At 35.5% G+C, this 26,093-nt stretch overlaps 1 protein-coding gene across 1 annotated transcript in view; it reads left to right on the forward strand.

Annotated features, from left to right (window-relative positions):
• The first annotated feature begins 4,503 nt into the window (after window positions 1-4,503).
• Window positions 4,504-26,093, forward strand: part of LOC105838640 (adenylate cyclase type 6) — a 163,567-nt gene continuing 141,977 nt past the window's right edge. The window contains exon 1 of the mRNA XM_036293405.1: window positions 4,504-6,022. The gene's annotated coding sequence lies outside the window, so the exon portion shown is untranslated. The remainder of the gene's footprint in view (window positions 6,023-26,093) is intronic.

A 26,093-nucleotide genomic window follows, 5' to 3' on the forward strand; every position in this document is an offset into this window, starting at 1 on the left:
GCACATTTATACATATGTCTTATGTGTTCTTGTTGCGTAAAAGAAACCTGGCCGGACCATTTAAATTTTGCCATTAACGTTGCATTGATTTTATTATCAGATTTGATTTTTACGCGAGAAGATTAACGCGATCGCGCATCGAAATCGCTGATTGAAATAATTAATAGATACTATATTCGTATACAGATTACGGTTGATCACGACGGTGATTACACCGGAATGTGTTCTACATACCAATGAGATTACCGCATCCGCTTCAGGATGAAAACCGGACTTAATCAATTCTACATTGCACGATGCCGATCTCATTACGAAACCCGGCCGATCCAAGCGGTACCAAGATTCTGATTACAAATCCGCGTCTCATATATGCGGAATCGGGTTGAATTTTCCGCGGAACGCGCAGGCGGTATTCCTCACGTTCCTCGATCGATCCCGCAACTTTCGTCTAACGAAGGTCTGCTTAAAGCAGTTTAAGTTTTTTTCCCCCCTTCGTTTTTCCGTTTCCAGTATAAAGCCGGTGAAAAAAAAAAAAGAGTTCGAACGACGAAAAGCGCAAAAGTTGCTCGAACTCACGCGAAAGCTTATAAAAGCCGAAGCCCGCTTCGCGGTAATTACCGTTATAATGTTATAAATCTAGTTGTTATCCTATTACGCGCGCGGTTCACGGTACACGCGTACTTCCGGATTTAGAAACTCCGCCTCTAATGACCTGCGTGTTGACGTAAGTAAACTACGTAGCGCTACCAATAACTCTTCGTCTTACGTCGATATCGTAACCTGGAATATATTTTTTTCACTTCGGAGGAGGGAGGGAGTATCCCCTCCTGTAACTAGCGGTTGTTACAGCAATGAAAAGTCTTGACACGAGGTACGATAAATTCTGCTTTCTAACTCTTGTTTGTGACACGAGAGCGGTGTGGCTCGCCACAATTCGAAACCTTAATTTTATTTACAGGCTCTCCGCCCTCGAATAAATTTTTTCTCGAGGCGGGAAAAGTACGGGGCTGAGTTTCCATCGTAATTAGGTAAGGAAATTCTACTTCGTTAAACGTAGAATCGAATTTATTTCATTATAATTTTAAATTGCCGTATTTACTTAAATTTACAAATGCAACATTCGCAATTAATATTAATAGCCATATCGTAAATTTCCAATAAACAATGAGCTAATTAAAATGAAGATACTTCGCGAGAAGGAGGAGGGAGGGGGAGAAATTATAGTGCTCATTAATACAACATATTTTAATGAAACGTGAAATCGGAGCAGAGGTAATATATTTTCGAGGTTTTGTACGGCGTGGCTGCGCGAATCGCGCGGAATCGCGGCCGCGCAAAAACAATTCCCGTCGCATCTCATTTAAAGAGATTTATAGGCGCTTGGATTCGCGCTTCTTATCGCGGCGAGAGATATCTCCTTTATTTCTTTCAAGCGCCGGATCAAGCGCCCCGAAGGGAGGAGGAAGTCCCAATATTCGAGTCGTCGGCGAAACGGATCTTCTAACAAAGAGTTAGCGGAACCACCCACTACATTACCCTCGCTGTACCCGTATTTACCCGACACCCTTTTTAATTAAAACGTAGCCCCGCAGCCGACTGTCTCGACTTTTGCCCCGTTTAATTCGCTATATCCGTGGCGTCTTTGTGATTCACTTTGCGGTCTCCCGTGCGAGCCTCTCTCTTTCTCTCTCTCTCTCTCTCTGTCTGTCTCTCGTCTGTCACCGCCGTTTAATAGGGATGGATATACCGAGGGCATTATTATCGAGGGCGACTGATAGGCTTCCGTTATTTGCGGGCCGGACTTCGATTATCCACTGACTGTTGGCTCAATCAGCCAATTCCGTTGCTACCACAAACAATAGCGATACGTAACGAATCGTAGAACCTATCATCAGCTATTGTATCGTGGCATTACATCTATTACTTTTTATCAGATTCGATGTACCAAGTGTTTATATAATATACAATTGAAGAGTGTCCTATAAAAATCAAACAGGAAAAATTAAATTTTTAGGAAACAAAAAACACATTTTTTTAACTATAATATTAATTGCGAAAATATCGAAACTTTTCTCGCGTGTGTGATAAATATTAGCAAGCAAGTTGTGCCGTAATTTCAATATTACATCTATATGCATTATTTGTATTATGTTTACACGAATCCTTTTTATGTAGACAACATAGGCAATGCAAATTATGATAAATTAATTAACTTAATACAAACATTAACAATAATTATGTAACTTTGTGTGTGTAATATTTAATACAGAAAAAGTTACAGAATTCCTAATTAATTTACATCAATGCAAAAGTAATAAAAGAGTTACACGAATTAACGTGATACTTTCTGCGCTGATTAATACAAACATAACATATAATGGGTAAAATTACAATCGCATAAATAAGCAGACGTTTCGGCTTGCTTTAAACCATCTTCAGTAACAATTTTTGCAATATGGAAATGTCCTAGGGTAAATAATTTATGTGGTCCGAGGAATTACTCTTACCTTTAGGTAAATTATTCACACGCTTAAAGAAAATGGCTTAAAGACACGAAACGTCTGTTCATTTTATTATGCAATTGTAACCTCACTCATTATATGTTATATATTATATTTATATATGTATTAATCAAGACGAAAAGTACCGCGTAAATTCATGTAACCTTTTTATCATTTTTTGTATTTATGTTTATATAATATTAATAAAATAAAAATATACAATATTGAAAATAAAAAATATAACGGAATATAATTTTCAATATTTCACTAATAAAATTTCTTTGCATTTTCTTTGATGTATTAATTGCTGTTTACATTGATGACACATAAAATATAACTTGCTCATAGTTTACATTACTTGTAATGTAGATTATTTATATTTTACACGTAAACGCCTCTAAGTATAAAAATAAAGTTGTAAGTCCTTTGATTAATGTTTTCTGGTCGTACAAAAAGATAAAAAATTCCCTAGACTGATTTGGTTTTTGTAGAAATGTTATATTTACTGTCTATATTTAGATTTTCCCTTTTTTTGTTTGCCGATTTTGGCCGAAACAAAATTGTTCACAATGTAACGTGATAGAGACTGATTCGCCGCCATAACTCAGATTAAAAAAAGGATTTGTTTGGTTTTGTATATATAGACAACCTTTCAATTATCTTTACATACAGAATTTTGTTATTATTTGTGCATTGTCTTTTACTTGGCTCTACTATTTTGGTCCATTTTGTATACAATTAGGTATATGTTAAAAAAGTTTAATAATAATAAACATAGGTAATAGAACTTTGATAAAATAATTTCAATCAAATGTTTAATTGAAATTTGAATTATTTAATTAATATAATCAAAATTAGTGACTAGAAGTTGAGTTAATACAAAACAATTTGATTGATATAAGCGCAATTGGTAATTATTATCAAATGGTAGTGTTTCACCTCAATTTAGCGTTTGTCTATGTTTATTATTATGTTTGCTAACATTCACTAATTGTTGTATTATACTACGCTAATAAAATAATGGAATGTAATGAGTTGTAATTGACGCCGTTATTATTATTATGAAAGATTGTAACGTCAAATCGTTATTGTAAAAAACAAAGGTAACAGTGACAGCATTTCTTGTGACGCGTAATTTTCTATCCCCGTAACGTACATTTGGTAATTGTCAAATTTTTTCCATGTACATAGATTTACGTTTTTTATTTCTAGATTTGCGATCACTGCCCCAAGTCCATCCACATGATTAAACCCTCAAACTTCCGAGACTCACGAAATAATAGCTTCTTCGGAATAATCATTTCCAGTTTTCCTTCTCTCCCGCATTACCGTCCCAACTATTCTTTTAATATCGCATTTCGTCTCCATTCAGGACTCCTAAACTCGATTCTCATAAGTCCCGGGCTTAAATTGCGCTATTGAAAAACGCATAACACGGTTGTTATATGAACGGAATAAAACCAGCTCTCCTGGCAATTCTTCTTCAATCTCGGCGGGGACTCCCCCTTTGTTCCACTTCTACCTCTAAATTTTTCGCGATTCGAGCCACACAATTAGACGCAAATAAACGGGAGAAAACAAGGAAAAAAAAAAGGACAAGATTTTTCCTATCCATCCAGGCAGGTTGTCGGACGCACCCCCTCCCCCCGCGGGAGGCGAAGGTGTGTTTGCTCTTCGCGTAAAGATACATTCCGCACCAAAAGACACGCGTCTTCTTCCACTCGCTTTAATCGGACACACCCCCTCGAGCTCATCCCGCGCCACCAACCTTCTAACAGTTTACCGATATCCGTCGAAGGCCCGCCGATACTTAACATCGACGATAAATATATCGATCGCGGTGTCGGAGAGCCGGCGGCGGCTCCCCGAGGCCGCGTGTGTCTTGGTGAGCGTCGCGGCGCGGCGCGCCGCGACGTCGTCGGGGCGGCCGCGCGCGCGTCACGTGACGACGGAAATCGGCGTGAAACGCGACGGGGCCGCGCGCCGCGGCATCGTCAGTCAACCTCAGTTGGCGCGCGGCATCCGTGTGAGGCGTATCGCGCATCGTGTTCCGCTACCGGGAGGCCGGTCGGTCGATCGTGCCGGTCGACGAAACTCGACACTTGACGCACGCTCCGCGAAAAATCGCCCGCGCCGCCGTTACGCGAACGATCGCCGATCGCCGAAAAGTCTAGCGCTTAGTCCTCAGTGCTCGGTAGTGTGATCGACTCCCGGGGAAGTGAATCCGCTCGGTCCCCCATCGATCGCGATAGTTTTGAAGGAACTCCCGCTCGAGGGGGAAGACAGCCGTGAGTTTCGATTACTTCGGATCGAGGGGTGAGGGTGAGAGACAAGTACGGTTACGAGCGATCTCCCGATCTCTCCACGGTATCGTCGTACCGGTGGCACGCACGTCCGTGCGACTACGCGCATTAGGGACATTAAGGGAAACGCGTGTTGCCGGCATTGAGGGCCCTTCGAGCGGGCGAGCGAGCGAAGGGAGCCGCTCGTAATCGGGATCGATCTCTCGCGTCGATTAAATTCAAAATCGGGCCAAAGGGAAACGCCGGAGTGGCCGGAGTAGCTGCGTCGAATTGCACGCGAGTTTCGGATTGCAAACGCAAACGGTTAGCCGTGGGAAAAATGAAACAAAAATAACGGGGATAATAGTAGAGAAATTGGAGGGATCTCCTGGATTTATAAATATCCCGGACGAGGTTCGAGGTGCGCGCGGGAAAAGGAAGAAGGGAAGGAAGTGGGAGGAGGTCGAAGAAAAGCGGGGAGAAGAAACGTCGCCGCGGGTCCCGGGCGATGATTGCCGGGTATTGCTCGAATTAAAACTTCCGCGTATACGTGTTGCGGGATGTACGTCATTTAATTTCGCGCGGGAGGAAAACTCGACGACTGAAGGAAGATCCTGGAAAAGTAGCGCGCCGGCAACTTGGCCGGGGACCAATATCTCGGGCTCTCTAGAGCCGCCGCACACACGTGGGACCACATGTTGTGCTGCTCCGCGCGCGCGGAGAGTTATCCCGGTTATTTCTCCCAACAATCGAGGAACTCGTAATAACAATACACGCGGGATAGAGAGCGTTGAAGCTGCCGGAACCACCCCCCGCGGGATTCCCCGCGCGTAGGAAGCACGCAGGAGGGGTCGGTGGAAGAAACGTTTAATCCCGTTTTCCGGGAGGAGAGAATTTTCACCCTGTAGCCCTCTCCGAATGACACGACGCGAATTATAAATGCCACACCGTCCTCGAGCCTGGCGCGAGACGCTCCAACGGGCGATAGGGACTCCGGTCGTTTCCTCGCGCCGTACTTTCGGGTTTCGCGAATTCGAGGAGGTTCGCTATGCGCCCCCTTGAAGAGGTAGCAGCACGACCTCGCGCGGCCTCGTCGTGAAAGGCCGGTCCGCCTGCGCGATAATCCGTGGGATGTTGCCGGGAAGAGTCTGAAGAGAGTGAAAGAGAGGGACAGAACAAAAAAAATAGGCGATAAGCCGATAATGATGGAAGACGCGCCGGGGTCCAGCGCGACGCGAGGTAAGCATCTCTTCACGTTCTTCATATCGGAGTTATTGAGGTTATCGAGAACAGAATGTGGGGAAAGATGTTTTTTTTTTTCCTCTTCCCCCTCCCCCCCCCCTCCCCTCAAATATAACATGGAAAGGGATTGGAAAAAGTTTCTGAAATGTAACGCACGTGAAAGGATCTAAAGGCTGATATAAACGTGAGCGGTAAAAAGGGAATCATATTGAAAATATGTATTTCGCGGCTCCTATTTCAATTCTACGGAATTTCAATCTGTAGTGGCTCTCGGAATCGAGTAATCTGAATCGTTCGTATTATCTCGGGGTCCTCATATCGGTATTATTGAGATTACGGGAGAGGAATGATTTTTTTTAAATCTGATAAAACCGGGGCAAGAGTTTGTTATTACAAAGGAGGGCATCACTGAGTCTCCCGTCTCTCGAATTTTCCGTTGCGCGACGATGATTTTCAATTATTTCCATGGCCGGGCCCGTCGATCTTCCCTACGACGCGACGGGACGGGGACGCGCCGGCGGACGCGTTTGTCACTTTATCGAGAAGGCAAAGGCGGGCACGAGGACGCGGCGTGCTGAATTCCATTAAAGTTTCCATTACTTCAGAAAACTTGCGACAGGAATGAAAACTGCGTTTCATCCCCGGGGATGAACCGGCAGAAGCTCCGCTCCTTACATTATAAAGTCTTTAATGACTCGTGTTTGCTTACGTCGCGAGGACGCATCGGTACACGGAAGTGTCAAAGGGAATTGGAAAATGTCGCGGGAAAGTGGCATTCGATTAGGAAATAATTAAGGGGAAATAATCCTATCACTCGATAATCGATATAAAAACTGCAGGTAATTCCACGACTAGCGAATAACGTCGAATTCGCTCGATTATTTATTGCCCTTCGGAATGTTTCGAATTTAGAATGGAAAGAATGCGCTGAAGAATTAAAATTCAGCTGGACAGAGATCTGAGAGTGATTTTGTTACATCGTCAAAATAATTATTTAAAATGCACGCGCTGGTTGTTACGGACGTCAAAGTTTTTTGTAGCATTGTTCCACGTGCTTTCCCTTGTAATTGAAAGGTTTCTCTGCAAAAACAAGTCCAAAAAATTAAATTTTTAGGAAACGAAAAACCCTCTCATTTTCAAAGCACTTGTAGAATAAAGATGATAATTCTTTCCGCATTTATAACAGGTAAAAACAAAGTTCTAGTTTAATAATTTGTGGATTTATTAAAAAAAAAGCAATAAAACTTGTCTGGAATTGTTTGATTTTTTCCGAAAATTTTTTATTTATTATCTATTTATATTTTCTGTAGAGAGAGGAAGAGAGAGAGAGAGAGAGAGAGAGAGAGTCTCTGTAATCAAAAGAAATTTTACAGACGTTTCGACTTGACTTTAAGCCAGTCTTTAGTGATTCATATTCATTAGGTGTTGATTATTTCGCATGAGGATAGCAACACAAAAATGTTTATTGAAGACGTCTTGGAGTCAAGCCAAAACATCCATAAAATTTTATAACAATATGTTTTAATACAGTCACTAATGGTTGGCGAACCGATTCCGATTTACCGCACTTGATTCCTTAGAGCCTGCTTATCATTAATTTTATTGTTGAACAATTAGAAGTTCTTAGCAAATTAATTATTTATAGTATTTATACTTTCTGTTTTCGGTTTGATTTTTCGAAACAAAATCATTCACGATGTGACACTACTGATAGAGAAGGATTCAGCGTAATATTTAAAAAGAAATAGTTGTCCAGTTCTTGAAGAAGAATTTTAATTTATTTATTATTTAATAAAATATTTTATCAGCTTTATATCTAGTTAAATTTTAAGATACTTCTAGCAAAATGTTTTTTCTATGTACGCAGGATACTTCATTTTTTATGTCAAACTAATGACAATCAAATGAATTAAACGAGGTAACTGTGTATATATATGTATGTCAAGATCGAGGCGAAATAAGAATGCATGAGTTTTACCGTCAATTAGAGTATTGAGCTTGCTAATCGCGTTCGCAAAGATGCGAAAGCCATGAACGTGGGCAGTGACAGCGGCAGTAAAGCGATTTCTCGTTGATAGTTTTACAAAGAAGCAATTTATCTTGCGATAATCGGACTGTTTGTCCTATTTACGACAGCAATTGTGTTGGACGTTGCCTTTTTCGACTCAAGTCTTAACGTGCAGTTTGTAAAACAGATCGATTACCGCAAGTTTCCGATGCCTTACAGTTTGGTTTCAAATTAATTTGATCTTATTATATCATATCTGTGATAATTTATATCGTAGTATCAGATATTCGTATTTAATTTTAAATTTCCGTTCCCCGTCGGAAGATTTTATAATAAAATTATTTAATTTAATTTAACGAATCAATGAATAATTAAAATTTTTGTAAATTTTTTATACAGAAAAAAATAGTATTACATTAAAAAACACATTTTATTTAACCATTATTATCTTGTGCATAAACATGAATATAAATCTTTTTTAGAGATTTTTATAATCTTTTCAATAATTCTCAATAAATTTCATAATTTTTTGAAAAATTTGCTTATAATAAAATTTTATATAGTTTTATTATTAAAAAAAGATATATTAATTTTTATTCAATAATAATTTTTAGTTAAGAGAGAAAAGAATGTTGGAATTTAATCTTTAAACCACAAGAGAAATAAAATTTTTACGTACAGAGTATTATGCAATTTCTCTCTCATTTTGTACAATAGTTTTGTCAATAATCAAAATTTTAAATTGAAAACTTAACAATTATATTATCAATGTATTATACAATTGGTTCCAAACTCAAAATTATGAAATATTGATTACTTATAAAATCTTATATACTTAGTTATAAAATATTATTTATAAAAATGTGACAAGGCTGTATAAATCGAAGATGGAAAAAGGAGATAATAAGTCACAAAAGTAGATTTGATTCTGTTTAAAAAAACACTATTTTATTATAAAATTAAATGTTTATTTGAAATAAAAAGAAAATATTGCAGAAATGTATATAAATGTAGCCACGCATACGTAATCTTTTTGCATGCAGATCGCAGTATTAAAAATATATAATACTTGTAACGTAAACTATAGATTAGCAAAACTACAATAGATTGGTAAAACTATTCATCTATTGTAGTTCTGCTAATCTATAAACTATCTAATAAACTTACGGCCTAATTACTTTAATATAAAAACTTTGAAAAAGAGAACCCATTGACTCAATGTTGAATCGACATCAGAATCATCAAATTGACATCATTTTGATGCTGATTCGATATTAACTCAATTATCATGTCGCGGGGGATTAGACCTGTTGAAACATCATCAACACACTCAAGGAGCTGCATTAGCAAAATCCCATGCTATTGTTTAACCTTGTGAAACTGACGTAACTAACGATATGTGTACAACTGAACAAAACGTAATTAAATGTTAATGTTAAATGTTACTATATGTTAAGTAACAAAATATATATATATTTTTTGCATGTTAAAATTTTTTAAGTTTTAACTTTTACTTTCACATACTTCCTAATTGTGTTTAAATTTCATATATTTAATATACTTAATATATATTTAAATATATATGTATATATATATATATATATATGCATGTATATATATGTTTATATGTGTATACATGTGCATATATACAGGGTGTCCCTGACCATGTGGGTCAATGCTCATAAAGAGGTAGAAGGGATCGAGATAAACATAAAAGTCCAATATTGTCTTAAGTTAGATCTTGGGTTAAGTTCACCAATAATCGAGGTATTAAGTTTTCAAATTATGCGAATGAGAGCGCGCTGAGAGAAAAGCTCGATCCGCTCGAGCCATAACACGGAAAAAAAATATATCGTGAATGTACGATAAGCTTTTATTAATTTACTGTTCACAATTACGATAGAAATTAATTACATTATTTGCAGATTCCATACGTTAATATCTCGATTATTGGTGAACTTATTGGTGGACCTAACCCAAAACAATATTAGACTTTTATGTTTATCTCGATCCCTTCTATCTTTTTACGAGCGTTGACCCACATGTTTTAGGACACCCTGTATATTATATATATATATATATATATACATATACACATGTATACACATATAAAGCACACATATATTTAAATATATATTAAGTATATTAAATATATCAAATTTAAACACAATTAGAAAGTATGTGGAAATAAAAGTTAAAAAGCACTTTAAAAATTTCAAAATGCAAAAAATACCTTATCGCAAATGTCTACTGTGTATTAGAATGTGAACGTCATTGCATAACAACGGGCTAAACAAATGATTCCACAATTTAATCACTAGAATTCGTCATTTAATAATGGAAATATTGTAAGCGGCTATTCGTCATTTAATAACAGAGATATACTACGAGTGGCCATTGTACGAAAGCCAATTTTCTTTATTGTCAATTGTTTTACTTTATTACCTTTATTATCTTTCTTTATTATCAAAGTAATTACATTGTGATTTGTTGATATAGCTGTTATAATACCTCAATAAAAATGTAATATCTTGCTGTAATTGAAGATTATCTTTTAGCCGGTTTATGCTTTTACACTTATGCTTATAGATGAAATGATGTACTTGTTAATAATTCTTTTTTTCCGCAGTATATAGAATTGACGATTGATTTACGAAGTTAAATATAAAGAGTTTTATATTAAAAACCCTTAACATTTTTATCCTAAAAATAAAACAAATTATCAATACCCCGCCGTTTGCAATTGAATTTATACGTTATGCTCTTATTTCCCCGAGTACCTCGGTTTCATTAGGTCTCTCCGCAAAAATTCAATTTCCTGTCGAATCGAGAAAATCGAGTTTACCTATACATAGGGGACGCGCAGGAAACGAAATATCTGACTGCGTTAGCAATCGAAACTTTTCCCTCGGACGTGGCCACGGAATTTCGACGTCGAGGGTGGTCGCGGCGGTCGTGTCGGAAGTGGCCCTTCGGCCGCCGCCGTGTCGCCAACTTCCGCCCGTCGTAAGTACATATACCAACCCCCCCCCCTCCCCTTGGGCGTCCTGTCGGCGGGCGTCACCTCTTCCAGGCGGAATATCGAGTTCGGGGAGGCGCTTGTCCTCACGGAACTTGATCTCACGTGAGGTCCTTTGATTCTCTCCGGCCAATTGCGGAACTCGACATGCCGGGGCCGGATAGTAGTTACGCTTACGGTGCCCGCGCTAAATTGCAATTGTGAATTCGGGCCGTCGGCGTCTCTTCGCACGCGCGTGTAACCCGCGCGCGCGCGCGCCGTTCGAAAGGCGCCGAGAGCGAAAAAATTACTTCCGACGACGATGTTAATTATTCCTAATCGAGGAAAAAAATAAAGCGAGGTGATATGAATATTTATTCGATATGAATATTCGCGATAGCTGACTTTAGCGCCGCGCTTCCGGCCGATCACACGCCACTCGCCCGCGCGCGCGCGTAATTAATTAACATTAATGGCAACGCCGGGACCACCCGCGGTTCGTCCCGGATTTATTCTAACGTGTATCGGTAGCGCGTTTACGACCGTCGTCGTTTCGCCGCGCGCATCTCCCCTTCCGTCGTCCGGGGCAGATTGCATTACCGCTAACCGAATTCCGCCGTGAGCAATTCGAGACGGGAGCCCGGGATATGGAGTGCGGAGCTTCATCTTGGTCATTTTCGCCTTCTACGATTGCCACATGCTTGTACGCGCGCGCACGGGGGAGGGGGTGATTCAATGCCCCGTTTCCTTCCGTCGTCTTCTCTAGGCTTGTATAACGCTCCTCGTGGAGCTTCCGCCACGTCCGATATTTGTTCCCCGTGGCTGTCTCTCGCTCGCGAATTTATTTTAATTCGCGCGTGCACACGCACAACGTGTAACGTGTACACGCAAGATGCATATTACGCGCCGGTAATAACGTCATTATACACCTGTTTTACGCGGCTCTCTCTCTCTCTCACCGCCCTCCCTCCCGTCCACCCTCCTTTCTCTCCGATCACTGCACGCGCGTTATTGACGACCTTCATGCGAAAATGCAGTTTTAATCACCGGCCATAATTAAATCAATCCTGGTTTGTTATTACAGGCAGACTTTGTAGTTAAGATAATAATATACTGGCGGGCTTGGATGGGGTGCGTGGAAGTTTCAGCTTCCCAATTATTCGAGCGCCGCGCGGCATTCGCAGCTGTATCGCTGTTACATGCTTTATGATGAGGCTATCATCGTTACGTCATTATTATCGCATTTGTTTGTGACGCGCTGTTATCGCCGTGTTATCGCACGAACTGCGTTATTGTAATACAGAACTTGTTCGGGATTTATTGCAGAATCTTTGATTTCTGGAATCGTCGACGTGACGATTTCGTTCGCGCGTTAATGCGCACAATTCAACGGAAACAAGAACATCAGAACGAGGCTAAAAAGTTTCTATAGTTTGTTGGATGACGAATACGAATTTCCCAATATGAATTCCAAGCTGCAACATTACAATTTCGAAAAATTTGCGATTGAAGTTGCAAAATAAAGCTGCTTTCACATATGTTGTCACACTGTAACTACACAGAGAGAAACTTTTTTTTTAGGTTCAATAAACAGTTTTGTTCGACTGTTCTAAAATATACATTCCTTTGTTTTTAATAAATTTTATTCAATCTAAAGGAATGTGTATAAAATTTATTACAAACAGAAAAATGTCTGTTTTGGAATAGTCAATAAAACTGTTTATTAAAACTAAAGAGTTTCTTTCCGTGTACAATTGTGACATAGCAAAGTTTATTACAATCAAAATTAAATATGTTGCTAGGACTTTCAATTCTCACAAATTTTTTGTGTCAGCTAACACTGTATACACGTTACTTATCGTTATCTTCTTTATACGTTGGGTCATTCATTTCTTATTAATACTTTTATAAATGTGAAAAATCTCTTAATAACTTTTACATAAACTTTAACATTTCTAGAAAGTATTTGTATGGTTTGTTAAAAAAAAATTGTATAAATGTTATAATTAATTACAGTGCTTTTATTTTATTTATTAAAAATAAAAGCACTAGAATTAATTAGCTTTTATTTATTAAAAATAAAAGCTAAGAAAATTAAATTTAATAGAGAAAACAATCATATCCATCACTAAATCCGATGTTTGATACGTTATAGATAATTTACAACTCATTAATATGTTTTACAGTGCTTTTAGTTTTTTATAGAAAAGAAACTTGCGGAAACAAAATTGTTAAATCGTGCACAGAGTGCTAATAAGATATTCATAGTTAAATATTAAGAAAATGCTGTGAATTAAATTATTAACAATTTACTAAATAGATTTTAATATTTATTTTAACTTAACTTCTTTTAGATTGTTGAATACGAACCTAATGTAAAAACTGACAAATTCAAAGTGGCGAATTTGATATGGCAAATATTAAAATTTAGAAAATGTCCGAATTGTTACAAAAATTCAAATATAGAGTTTATATATAAAGTCAATCATCAAACTTGACAAATTAAAAATGGCAGATTTAATATAACGAATAAAAGTTACATCATATTTGAATTTTAACAAAAAATTATATATAGCGATCTTCCCGCAAAATATATCTGATATTTAATCTTTTAACTACTCTACTCTTACGATCGTTTAGAATGAAAAGCTGTTACAGTAGCTTTTCTAAATATTTCGATATAGGCTCTCTTCTATATTTCTCTCTTTTAATATTTCTTCAGACAACCATCATGAAATTCTCGTGTCTCTTGATATCTTGATTAAAAACAAAATATAGAAACCCTCCTTTCTTCGTCTCTTTTTTTATTTGCGTTTCGTGAGCGAACTGTGCATACAGTGGTATAACTTCACGTTGAATTCATCCATGGCCAAAAGGTTAACCATGAACATTTTATGAACCTAATCGATAGGTATAAAGAATTTCTTTTGAGGAATAATAGTCGTAATGAGACATACTTAATATCGATTGCGATAAAATTTTTTCAACACACATTGTAGTTATAGTATGATAAATTATGCAAAAATAGCCTTTTTTGCAACTTTAATTGCAATTTTCTCAAAATTGTAATAATACAATTTGGAAATCAAATTTGTATTCAACATCCAAAAGACTATGGGAAACGAATATATAGTCAAATTTTGATGTTTAAAAAAAGTCATTTTCTATTAGTGTAATGTATACACAGAGAATTCAAAGCAGTTTCCCATAAACAATCAAGAATTAATTATAAAATGCTGGTACAAAAGTAGGTCGCATATGCGGTCGGAATCCTGAAATTAGTTATAATTATCCTTCCGACAAACTTACTTACAGTAACATCTTAATAATACATATAACGGTAAAGCATTAAGTTTTAATTGGAGAAAGTTTACACATCATTAATTAAAATTAAAAAGCAGTATAATTATATATAATTATATGCATTATTTGCCAAAGTTAACATCGATTTATCACAATAGACGATTATCACGATAGTTGCCACAGAATTCCTAAAATGGCAGTCCTTTAGTTCTCGGAAACTTAACTAAATATCACACCGTATTAATAAAACACAATCTTAGATAATTAAATAAATAAAAACTCATAATTTATGTTTTTTTAATCCATAAATTTTAAAATCTATAAATAAATCTTTTAAAAGGAAAATAAAATTTGCATGATATTAGTTTTTTTGTAAAAACATAAATTACTACAAAGTACAAAACAATATTATAATAAAAACTGCTATATCGTTTGGCAGAAGACACTTCCTAGTTTATATTTACGTTTACAAAATTTTCTTTTTAATTTTATTTAAGAAATATAGTCCGAAAAAGCAAAGTGATGCGCCAACATTAGTGAGTTTCTTCTATATATCCAATAATTATATTGCTTACCAAATCCCAATTAACTTTTTGCAGAGACATTGTTAAATCTTGAATGACATAAACTGAAAAAATGTACCACACACACACATATAAAAATCAAAGCGAGAAGTTTATTCAAACAAGAAAGTTCTATCATCCTTTTATAAATGTCAATAATGTGAGAAACGTCAACTTGATCGATAAAATCTCGCGCTTGTGTAAAACAACAATTCCTCATGAATTATGCAATGACTCCGCTGCCAAGTACGCTCCTGTAATTGTAACGCGGGTGTCGATATCGCGCGCATAGCTTTTTCTCCCTCGATGAGAATCCGCCTATTGCGAATTTGTCAGTAGTACAGTCAGACCTTGATCGGACGAGGCTACGCGAGCGCGGTGGCCATGAGGGTACCTGCTTTCGCGATCGCGCGTTCAAGTGCGAAACGAGCATTGGCATAAAAAATAGATGTCATACGATTCCTTAGGTTAAAAATTGATAGAACGGCAAGCACGAAAGAGAGGCAAAGCACGAATGAATCTGTGTCCTTTTCTTTCTTCCCTTCATTACGCACACAGTCGTTCTCTGTTTATTCGTGTAGAACGGCGCATCATACTTACCTGCGCAGCTAAGGGAGAGAAAGTTTCTCGCTGTTTTTTGCCTCTCTCTCCCGTTCTGCCAAGGACATGCGTGCTGAATCTACCTTCTATGTCTATGGCGCGACTGTAGAATATTTTCCTCGAATTTTTTAAATTTCATTTTCTGCGAATAAAAGAAGATGAAAGCTTGATAACTCAAATGTCTCGAGAAGAGGAAAAGGTCGAGCGCTGGTGAAGTTATTTTGTGGTTTGAATAATTTCTTAATAAATTCTGAATAAATTGTGAAGTAAATATTAAAATAAAATTAATGTTACTTTGTCATTATTCAAATCGTTTTACCTCAAGCTGTAAATAATTAGACAAAGAGAAACTATAAAAAATTTCATAAAAGTTTATTTTTACAAAAATTTTTTTTTGAAAAATCTACAATTACATTAGTAAATAATATACACATAAGTGAAAGAGTTAAAAGTTTGATCGTAGTTTCATAGCAGATAATTCTGCCAATTGTGCCACTGATCGATGAGTGACTATTTTTTTAATAATGAATCTGTGTGAAATTTGTATTATGGTACCGTTATGTATTACATCTATGTGATAATATTGCATAAATGCGATTTAATAATTTTGGACTTAAGCGTTTCAAATATAAATCACTCTCTAAATTACAATCATAAGAAATCAGTGAAAATACATTGACTTTCCTTATAAAAATGTAATACTAATTAATATTAAATTGGGCAGCAATTATTACTTATTAAAAATACTAACAGCAATGTTTTTAATACTTAAAATAAATTGATTACTGTCCAATTACGGTCCTGTATTAAATTTATATAATTTTAGTAATATATTTATAATTATTTAATCAGTGGAATAAATACACTAATTTTTCAGTGATACATTAATTCTTAAGTCAAAATTATTGAAAAACAATGAATATACATATAGTGATTATCAGTTATAAATATGCTACTGCAAATATAAAGTGAATATATACCGCTTACCATTTAGAGAATATATATTAATTAAATTCTATTTCTTATAATACTTTATTTAAAATAAATATACCATACAATAAATACCATTGTTTATACAATAGAAATATTTGTCTGTTATTTATAAATTAAAAGCTATTCTGATATATAACAACGTTGCTCATTAAATATTATATAACAATTCTAATTTAGTCTAAAGTAAACTCTTACATTTAGTCTAAACTTAACTCGCACATATATCGTACACGTAATTTAAGTACACTCACGTATCAGATATTTTAATATTAAATTGATATTATTTAACACTAAATTTACAAACATTTTTTAAGAATATTTGGTATACGTAAATGTGCATATATTTTTAATTTTAATATCTGACTTTATAATATCTGAATTGAAAGAGAAAAGATCATGGTAATTTATTGATTCATCCAAATACTTTTATACCATTTTTTAACATATAGTCTCACGCTTTTACGTTTTCGAATACTAACATTTAGATTATTCACATTTAATAAAATTCTCTAATTTAATCAATTGAATGATGATTATTTTAAAACTAACATGAATATGTATTATTTAATGTATTATTTAATTGTAGATAATATCTAATTGTACTTTCAGCAGTAAGAAATATCAGTCATGAAATTCACAGAATAATCTCGCATACATGACACAATAATCTTGAATTTTTTTAATGTTAAAAATATGGTAGTCTATAATTATATAATTGATGGGGTTTATATCAATCAAAAAAATATTTAATTTTCAAATGACGTCTTCTATGTCTATGGGCGCGAGGAGAAAAGAATATATTAAAGTCGAATCGATGGCGGAAGAGAACGATGGCCTCGATTCGTGACTAGTCAAAATGAGCTGAAGGAGACGTCTGAGTAATGTAGTCATATCGGTTTCAATACATGTATCAACAATACCGTCGCAAGTTTCTTTCATATCAAAATACGGATTATTCAATACAGAATGTTCAATAATACATTACGAAACATCCACGTCGAAAGTACAGATAAAATTCGTTTTTTTGAATCTACGTAAATCAAATCCAATAATCGAAATTTATGTTCTCATAGGAATAATATTCATAATAAATAATATATATTTTATTATATAATATATATTATTGTACTTGCAAAAAATTGATACTGACTTGTTACTCTTGAATTTTAGAACAAGTACCTGCAAGGATTTAAAATGTATTTTAATATAAATAATCTTTGTCATAAATAATTGCATTTTTTACAGATACTTTAACCCTAACAATAAAACTGTTAATACTAGAAATAAAGTTTCTAGTAAAGTATTCATAAAAAATTTTAAATATAATTATTTTGAAGTTGATTTGGAAATAACATTTTTGTAACATAACAAAAATGTTATTTCTAATCCGCGCTTTGATTTTTATACTTTAGCTTTTTTTTCGTTTTTAAGATATTCATAGAAAGTGATGAGTTTGAACCTATTTCCAACTTTGAGTGTATTTCAAGTCTATTGTTCTTATTTTTCAAAACAATCACAAAAAGTTTGAAATTATACAAGTATACATTTGAACCTAACTTGTACTTAAAGAAAATATTAGCCAACCAAATTAAAATGGTCGCAGCTAAGATCCTAATGAAGCTGATACTGTCGAAATTTAATTTATTAGCTTTTATTAAAATGTAGTAATTATACTTAAAAAATATTTGTTACTGGAACCAAATATACCTAATAGCGTGTCATTTTCTTATCTTTGCGTTGAAATGTGCCTTTAATTTTAGCTAATAGCATTAAGTATTTTGCAAATATACTTTAGCTTTAATAGTCAATTACAATTACTTTAATTTTAGTAAAAACTATTAAATATTTACATTTAACTGACATCACTAAATCTTTTCTTTCTATGTATAAAATATTTAATACCATCTCTAGACGATCAAGGTCTGCAAGCGTAGTGAAATTTTTTGTTTTGCAGGCGATCACCAAAATATTGCCCTCTCTTCTTTTGAACGCGAAACTGCGTACAAAATATAACCCGCGTTTTGTTTCCAAAGAGAAAATAAAATACCTGTTCCAATTTTACAGAATGTACGCGATTTTTTACTCGATGCTTCGAATGAATGTTACTGGATACACAAATTCCGTAGTTAAATTAATGATATAATATTTTAGTTTAAAAAATATATAAAATAAAGAAAGAAAGAGAGAGAAACTGATTGTGAGAGAGAGGGAGAGAGAGAGAAAGAGAATTGCTGAGTGGATACCGGTCATCTAATCAATACATTAACAGATTTTATTTTATGCATGCTAACAACATTTTAAGAAATTAGGTACAACTAATTTTTCATTAATTTAGATAATAATATAATCATGCAATTTTATGCTGAATTTTTATTATTTTATAAAAAAAGTTTTTATATAATTTGGTAGATTTCGATTATTTTATATTTATTGTAAGTACATATTTGCAATTATTATATGTGAAGATTAAATTAATATTTTTATAAAATCTATCAAATTTCCTAAATCCGCAAATTTGTTACAATAAATGATAATAACATTTATTGTAATACTGTGATGTGTGTATTGTAACACTGCGATTAAATGTAATATTAATAAGTGATAATATAGCAAAACTGATAATTGGTGTAAATAAACGTATATCAATTACGAAATAAAATCAATTTTATTTTGACGTTCTTATATATGCATTATTGTATGTTATTATTAAATACTTAATCTTTTTTTTTGATAAACTATTGGAAAAATGTTATTAATTTCTTATATTTTTAATTATTTTAATTCGATACTTTTAAAGATTACATGACCGATAATTTTATTTTTTTATACAAATCTTTTAATTGCATTTACAGAATTAAAAATCCTTCTCCAAAATTAAAGTATAGATGATAACAAAGCCGAGCCAAAGCGATTTTGTAAGAAAAACGACAAAAAATTTAAAAATTGTCGGCTTCTAGCGTCGACTCGTAACGAAATGTTTCTGATGTAAAAATTTTAGACCTTGTACGCACAAATCAAGCCTGGGCCCAAGTGGAGCAAACATTTAGGAACAATACTACGCTTTCAGATTGAGCGTAGGCGTTCTAATGAAAAAGTTTAATGAGTACGAAAATTTCGTGTCTAAAAAGAGCAATCTGAAATTTTTTTTAATTCTTGATGCAAAATTCAATTCAAAAGCTAATACATAAACTTTAATTTTGGAAAAGGATTTCCAAATCTATAAAAGAAATACATACAAAATTTTGTCAATGATGTGCACGAATGACTCAACATCATCGATCAAGTTTGACTAACAGTTTAGCATCCCCCCCCCCCTACACGTACACCACTGAAATAGTATTTAGTTGAAGAAAGAAATCACACGGAAAGCGATAATAAATGAAACAAAAAATCAACGATTCATGAAATGGTAAATTAATATTCTAATGTCGCGATATTTCAACATAACGAGCGTAAAAAGCCGCTCAATTGAATAAAACAAATTGCTAATTATTTCGTCGCTCCGACGAGACCGTCCGCGCATCGGTCGCGAAAGTTATGACGCCTCATTGGCATATCGGCATTTTCTCGGCGATTTCGCCGTTCGTTCGACGATGTGCAAAAATAGCACCACTTTTGCCAGGTCAGACACACACACGCGCGCGCGCGTACGTTCGCATATAACGAGGGAAAATCGTGACCTGCCGCAAACTGTTAATTAATCGTTGTTCCGTTCGCCCGATTGAATTTCGCATCCGAGATAGCGGGAGGCGCAAACGCGTTTTGCCTCCCGATATAATTAAATATCGTTATCACCGCCGTGGGGCGAGTAATGCGTTGGGTATCTTGCATTACGTTAATTGCGCGCTCGCGTTACGCGTACGCCGAGAGCGAAGATATTCTCGCGCGATAGGCGCCGGCCACGTCGATAATCCTCCTCCCCCCTCCCTCCCACTCTCGCGAATTTCACGTTCCGTGAAATCCGTGCAATAACGCATTTTAAACGGTCCGCGTAGCGCATTCCGCCCGTCGCTAAACGGGGCGTTTAAAACGCCGGGCGTTAAGCAACCCCCGTCGGCGATCGAAGGCGGCGATAACGGCTTGAAGCTGGCTCGTTAATCTTCCTTAGAGCGGACAACCTTATCGCGTATCGACTTCCGCGTTTAAAGAATAGTCACATCTACCCTAAACGGGGGGATGGAAGATGGTGTGCGCGACCGGGAAGGGGGGGGGGGGAGGGGGGCGCACGCTCGCCGCCGCTGTTGCGTTTGACAGCCATCGAGATTCCGCGTGCAGATACCACCGGCGGCGTCCGGCCGCTGCGTGTTTGCACTCCGTGTGTGATTTCAGATCGGAACACCACAATTAATCCTAGAATACGTAATGTGTGTCAAACCCGCTATATTTACTTTATCATGCGGTTTCGTCCGCATACCCAACGGACAATCCAACGGACAATCAACGAGGTTTGATTATTATAATTTAGGTTATTACAATTAACGTATTTGCAGTTATAATTACGTCGATCGACGTATTAATAATTGCGAATACGTAACTCTCCTTGATCTATTATTTTTGAACCAGTAAACTGTTTTGCAAACTTTGTTTTTTTTGTAAAGCACTATATTACAGGCTTTCGCAAGTTGGGAAGAAAAATTAAAGCTATTATGAGGATATTTATTTAATAAGAGGGAAAATTTTATTTATTAATAACTCTCCTCATAAGTTATTGCTTTAGAGGCGAAAATTTTTTTCCATAAAGGATCAGATAATAAATGTTTCAAAAGGCGAAATCGAAGTATTACGGTAGTGCTTACACGATAAGAGAGAAAAGTTATTTTTTCATTTATTAATAACTTTCCTTAAGTTATTGCTTTAGAGCCGAAAATTTTTTTCCCGTAGAGGATCAGATAATAAATATTTCAAGAGGCGAAATCAAAGTATTATGGATGTGCTTGTAGAATGAAAGAGAAAAGTTGTTTTTTATTTATCAATAATTCAGTCTTGAGTTTTATTACTTTAGAGCTGACAAAGTTTTTCCGTAAAGGACCAAGAACAAATATTTTAGGCTGTTGCGGATCAAGAAAAAAAATCAAAGCTATTAACCCTAAAAGATAAATGCGGGGTAATTTATCACCCCAAATGAAATTCGAACTACACTCATTTTCGCACATTTTTTACGTCTCTCTTGCTTTAAGAAGATTTTTCAATATTTCTGACAAAAAAAAAACACCATATTTATATACATCATCGTTTTCTTCATAAAAAAATAAAGAAAATGCGCTACTTAATTATTAATTTACTGCTAATAAAAAGAACTGAGACACTCGAGAAGTTTGAGTTGAAATTTCACCCTGCTTTTGCTTTTGAAGGCAAAGAGAAATTCAGTTTTCAGTTTTGCCTTCTAGAATTAAGCGAGTACTTGTTTGCATAATAAGAGACAAAATCGTTTATTAATAAATTTAAAAATATAATAATTCGACGAGTTTGTCGACTATTGCTAAAGAATATTGAATTAAATATCTAGATATTTACTTTGGATTTTGTTCCCCTTTCATCTCGCGACCACGTATTGAATCTTTTGGATGTTGACTTCGGCTTCTCCTACTTTCTTTCCTGCCGGAGAAATTAATTTTCCACGTCCAAGGAAGTGGCTTTCGTTCCACCCTCCGGGGACTCGTTCAATAAAATAGGATCGACGGAGGCAAACACGAATCGGGACGGCAAGATCACGCGTGTTGTGTCGTCCGCGTCACATTATCGCGCGCCGGATGGGACCCTCGTCGAAACCCGTACATATCGGCAAATAAGCAAACAGAGCACGCCGGCGTAATAATTCTCTTATCGCCGATCGTCGCGTAATCGTTCTCGCGTGACTCGTTCGAATCGCTTAATCCAACTCACCGCGGCCCCCGAACGCTCGCTCGTACGAGGAAAAGAAAGGTTTCTGCAATCTCAAAATTTAGCTGGATGCAAATCTGAAAATAATCTTGTCAGGCTATCAAAATAATTTTGTAGAACCAATTATTGCTACATAGAACTTTAAAACTTTTGCAGCATCGCTCGTCATGCTTGAATATAATCATCTTTTAATTATTTTGATCGATAGTTCAACAAAATTATTTTTTTGATCTGCTAGCCAGCTAAATTTTTACTTCAGCGAAAACCGTCCTCTCCATATATTTACGAGCGACTCTTTGATGCTGGACGACTTTTTTCGCCGCAAAGGGTAGATGATGCAAAAGATGTGAAGAAAAATAGTGTCCACTCGAGATTAGTATGTATGTATCACATCTCAAAGATCTCTTTAATCCAAAAATATATAAATTTTATACACTGAGAAAAATGTTGAGCAAAATTTGGTTGATAGATATACGACTAATAAAATAATATCGTTGTGATAATTAACAAGTTTGATTATGTAATTAAAATGTTTTGTTGAAATGACATAATTTTGTTAAGATGACAAAACTTTGTAATTAACACAACGGTATTATTTTATTAGTCACATATTCATTAAAGCAATACAAAACGTTTCTCTCAGTGTAGGTTATTATATTACTACGTTTGATTGCAAATCTGTACATTTGATTATAATTCTGCTATTTATTTAAATGTTATATATTTAAATTTTTATTTGCTCTTGATTTTTATGCAAAATTGCGTTTTATAGTATTTATTTAATGAAAAAGTACCATTAAAAATTAAATAAAATTTTTTACATAAAACTCTAATAAATATTTGTGCAAAAGTTCATTTAGATTCATTAATTCATTTGAAAGTTATTTATTTGAAAATGCAGCAAAACATTTTACGCTGCATAAGCGTATTATAAGTTAAATTACACGTTTTTATTCTTTGCAGCTAGTTTTAGAACCAAAATTCAGGTTAAACATTTTGTCATTAATTAGAAAAAAAGAGAAATAAATCTAAGAAGCTTACAGTTTTTGAATTTTGATAACTTTTAAATATTGTGTAGCCAAAACATTTTTTAAAAAGCAATACGTAAGCAATGCAATATAAAATGTTTATTAAGGAAACGAATTAATAGCGCTGCGCGACTAATCTGCGTTTATTTACATTAGTTAAGGTTAATTAAATTTTAAGTAACTATGTGACAGTTTGTCGAAAAAGTACAAGGGAGTTTCGCTGCTAAATCAAAATTAACAGATTTTCATGAAACTTTGTAAACAAGTTCAAATTACTGATATAAATTGACTGTCAAAATTTCAGAAAGCTGAACTAGCTAGTTATTTAGATATTAAATATTTTATTAACATGGGGATCTCTTGTGGGAATCTTATGAATTTTCAGGATTTTTCACTTTTTATTGTCGTATTTAACATAGAAGTAATGAACAGATGTTAGTGAAACTTTACAATAATACATCTTAGCTGTCCAGAAAAGTACTGTTAAATTTTTGAAACGATGCACTTGCTCGTTTGAGTGAAATAATTGATAAGATAAAAAAACTTTACAATAATCGAAGTAATACAGCACGTAACTGTGGCAAATGTGTACTAGTGATATAATATGAATTTCAAATTGTTGTATTTAGTTATCTAAGGGTGGTACAATAGTGAAAAATGTTTATTCTCAATTTTTCTTATTAAAAAAAAATTACTTTAGTAATGAAGGTAGTACTTTATAGCCGATTTTTTGCTTATATTCACCATTATTAACTTTAGACCATATACAGCAAAAAAAGAAGGCAGCAAAATAATTATTTTTCTTTACTTAAACCCCTGTGCCACTTGTGTCGGGCCTGAGCAGGGGAATTCCCTTAAATAATTTTCACTAAATTTGTACGTCGCTCGTCTAACTTGATGATTAAATTTCATTTTAAATATTGTTACGCAAAGCGACTAAATTAACGGATCGTGCCGTTAATTCGTGTTATTTTCGCGGTATTTGCGAAAATGTGACAACGGAAAACGGATCGCTGTACTTCAATCGTATCCGTGTCAATTAAACACAAAATTATGCGCAGGCACGAATGACATTATTTCGCGCATCAATCTCTAATGGATCCCGCCGCCCAACGTTCTCGTAACAAAATGTACAAATGCGACTGCAAATGGGATCGCGATCCGGCCTTCCGTGTCAATTAATTAACTAATTATGATATGGAGATCGAGACTTTAATTAGCATTGTACAATGCCGCAATCAAGTGCGCGTAAAACAATATACGCGACACGTGATACACGTAATGGGTATCGCCCAATAAATCACCGTGTCATAAAACCGATGACGCGCTCGGTGCGCATCGTAAAATGTGGCACCGGCCTCTCACTGCGTCCTGCAGCACTTCATCGTTAATTTATTTACCGTCGTAAAAAAGGGGGAAAAAAAAAATTTTTTTTTTCTTTTTTCGATGCAACCGTATCCGCTTATCGACGTCCACCATCAAATTTCTATTATGAAAATGCGCCTCCGCGCGTTATAAAAGTGCAGCGCAGTGAATCACATTTATACTTGTTACGTTGACCACGCATGCCCTCCCGCTCGTTTTGAGATTTATTTATATCCGACTACCATATCCGTACCGTTTTTCATCCGGCTCTCAACGATTCCCTTTGCGCGCGAAGGCTTCTGATAAAAAAAAAAATCAAGAGCTCAAAATTTAACGTTAGAGTTTGGTCTTTATAAATTTGTCTCAGCTATCCAGTAATACACTGTTAAATTAGTAATGTCAAATTTTACTTAATTTGAGTCATTTTTAATGATTTCATAGGTCGCTACTGCCGTTACCCAATAGAAAGGTTTTTTTAAATAAATTAACGAAAGTTATATTCAATAAATCATTAACGATATACCGAATAAATATTTACTCAATATTAGTCAAGTTAATTACTCGATTTAATTAAATTAACCAAATAGTGAGTAGGAGCAATGGCGACTCAATAAAATTAACAGGGTGTATTTAACATCGCGCAAATTACATTCGCGTTTCAGAAATAGGTTTCTTTTATCGTAACGCTTCGTAAAAATTTCACTTGTTCTGATGCCGAGTTTAGAAGTTCGCGGACCGCGATGGAACATTTATGCCGTCGATGGGAAAAAAAGAACCGTATCACCGACTTGTCCCCCTAAATTCAGCGCACATGTTCGTCTCTCTGCGTTGTCATCGGGACGAATTTACACTGGTGTGTACTGGATTTAGAATTGAGTAATTAAATTTTCAAGATATTCTACCGAGAGCAGGTCGCGCCGTTATCCCCCCCCGTATCCGGATCTCCTTTTTGAATTATGCTACGTTCATTTTTCCGGTTATCTCTTCCGGCAAACTATTCCATTACCTGCGCGGCAATGCAGAACCGGCCCCCCGGCTTGACATATTCAGAAATGTGCAGGCTGCGCTCGGGCTCTTTGGCGCGCTCGCAGCGCTCGAGGCGCATCGCGCCTTCGTTCTCTTGTTGTTTATCAAATATTAAACAAGAACAAATGACGCTTGTGCAAAGCGCATTGCGAGCGCCAAAGCGAGCGCGGCAGTAGAATGAAAATAAATAAAAGACTAAGATTTTCTTCAGCTGCGTCTTTTCTTGCATTTCACTTGCATGAGGCGACATGGTGCCGGCATGAGGGAGCTCTTAAGTAAAGCCACTCCGAGGGTCATAAAGCCA

This window comes from Monomorium pharaonis, chromosome 10, assembly GCF_013373865.1.
Source record: "Monomorium pharaonis isolate MP-MQ-018 chromosome 10, ASM1337386v2, whole genome shotgun sequence".
NCBI classification, from domain to species: Eukaryota; Metazoa; Arthropoda; class Insecta; order Hymenoptera; family Formicidae; genus Monomorium; species Monomorium pharaonis.